Raw genomic sequence first — 2495 nt, 5'->3', positions numbered from 1 at the left:
TCAGCAGGGAGGTATCTCCATTCACTTGGGATTCAGATTTTCACATGCTTAATGTTCAGAATCCTCTTTTTAATACTCTCAAGAAAACCTGTGTGCTTTCCAATTCAAAATCACGTAAGTCTCTGCTCAGCAGAAATGTAAATGTTTTGGTAAAGAGGGTTCTTAACAAGTTTGATTCATTTAATCAGCTTGATTAATGGCAGGGCCTTTAATCAGGCAGGACTTACAGTAAATTGATGTTTTAAGTAATTTTATAAAGAACAATGGGACAGACAGGATCCTGCCATCTCAGCTGAATGGTGGGTGCCCTCCATTGTGCAGAAGTCATATTTCTTACTGAGGTTGGTGCCTCCCTGTGCCACAGTGTACACATTTTGGATCTCAGTTGTCCATTTGGTACTGAGCAAACAGTTTAGGCATGGCAGAACATTTAGGCACCATTAAGAGGAGCAAGGGTCTTAGCTCAAGGCTTTGTGATGAGCCTGACATTTATCCCCTGTATTCCCATCTCCCAGATTATTAACTTGATCTCTTCTCTTTAGACTTCCTCTGAAAGCCCTTTGGCATCAGAGTTTGTATTTCACTTGTGCTTACAGGAAAGAAAGAAGGTTCTTCCTAGAGTATTAGGGCCATGTTACACTTTATGCTGAAAGCTGCACAAATGCTAATCGGCTTAGTGTTGACTGGCTTACTGCAACAGTCAGACCTTAAGGCAAAAAACTGCTCTGACTGCCCCTCACCTGCACAGCTGACTTGCCACTAGAGGGTTGGTGAGCAGGGGCAGAACTAGGAGCTAGGGGCAGGACCAGCTCACAGCTCCTGCCAGGCAGAGCGAGTGCCGCAGCCCTGGAGTGCCTAGCAGCCACAGTGCCTCCTGCTACCACCCGCACCAGCTCCCTGTGCAGAGCAGCTTGTGTTCCCTATCTAAACAACCACTCTGGAGCTGCTGGGGGCAAACTCACAACTGTTCAGAGTGCCTGGTGGAATGAGCTGGTCTGGGGTGCTCCTGCTCCTACCAGCTCTGCTACTGGTGGGCAGAGTGAGCCAGTCGGGGGCACCACCACTCAAACTGGCTCACTCTGCCTGGTGTAGGCAGAGCTTGTCCAAGTGGTAGCAGGGGGCACCAGGGCTGTTGGGCATTCTGGGGCTGTGATGCTTGCTATACTCAACATGTCCAGGAGCCAAGGCACCATGCCCGGCTGTGCTGCACCCCGGCATCCCCCCTCACCCTGACTCAGGAGGGAGCCACTGCATCCTGGGATGCTGGAGGACTTCAGTTTGGGTGGAATAGCTGTCTGGAGTGGCCACACCTTAATAGAACAGCAAAATTAGGCAGATTAGAGATGATCCTGCTGTGAAGTGGTGTATCTTCAAGATGAATAATGAGTGTTTTAAGACACTTACAGGTGTTAACGTGCAGCCAGTCCAGGAGTTAAGAGCTCCAAAAGCCTCGTAAGATTACAATGTCACAAAGCCCTTACGTTCCCTTCGTGATCAGCCGGAGTCTCCCCACACTCTTCCATAGCCATCTGCTTCCTTCTCTGGATTTTCAAATGCTATTTCTATATTAGAAAGGAAAAGGATTGATTCCAAAGCCTCAGCTTGGATCTGCGGTGTGGCTGGCCTTCTCTTTCCTGGCCGACATGCCATACTGATAGCTGACAGATGAACGCACACAAGCACCGAAGAAGTCTGTTTTTATACTATTTCCAACCCAGCGTCACAGATCTGAGATTTTAAAATGGGCTTTGGATGCAAAATTAAACATTTGGGTGCTTAACTGAATGCCACCTTCAAACCTGTGGAGAATTTATTGTCCATGCCCTTTCCCAATTTTTCTTGGGCAATGCAATCATTGCCTGCTCCTTTATGATGTTCTTCTGTGCCTTTCTTTCAAGATTTCTGAGGAAAGTAGTAGTAGAGAAAATAATTAAAGCAATCTCACTCTGTCTTCTGAAGTGTACAATCCACTCAGAATGCCAGACCACTTGTGCTTATTAACCTGTGTTGCCAGCAGGTTCAGTCACTGCTCAATGATTATTGCTCTTGTAGTGAGAATTTGGAGAACTCAGCCCTCTTTCCCCATGCTAATGCTCTGCAGTGCATCTTCATTTCAAATCCCAAACCAAAATGGATGGGTTTGATTATTCAGGGCATGCAGCCTTTTAGGATGCCTGGGGTTTTTATTCTACCCAACCCGAAAGCCAAACCCTTTGGTAAAATTGGTTTCACACATAATGAGCTGGTTTCATCCTTTCCCTCCATCTTCCTAGACAAGCTCTACTCATTGTCTGTAGGCCTCATCATCCCCTTTTGCCTAATCAGTCCTTTGTGGGAGGGAGCGTGCCTCTTGTAGTCCTAAATTTCCCTTTCAGTTATTGTTTTTTGGAACAGCTTCCTGGCTCTTTTCCTGAACTTCAGGTCTTCAGGAATGCTGTCAGATAGGTCCATAAGCTCCTCTGGTCCAGAAAAAGGGTTACAGAGGTACAGATGTC

The 2495-nt window shown here is 46.8% G+C and overlaps 1 long non-coding RNA gene across 1 annotated transcript in view; it reads left to right on the top strand.

Annotated features, from left to right (window-relative positions):
• The window catches only part of LOC112551623, a 37155-nt gene that overhangs the window by 34038 nt on the left and 622 nt on the right, over positions 1-2495 (top strand). The gene's annotated exons all lie outside the window — the stretch shown is intronic.

Source organism: Alligator sinensis, unplaced genomic scaffold, assembly GCF_000455745.1.
Source record: "Alligator sinensis unplaced genomic scaffold, ASM45574v1 scaffold93_2, whole genome shotgun sequence".
NCBI classification, from domain to species: Eukaryota; Metazoa; Chordata; order Crocodylia; family Alligatoridae; genus Alligator; species Alligator sinensis.
This window is presented reverse-complemented; position numbering and strand designations above follow the sequence as displayed.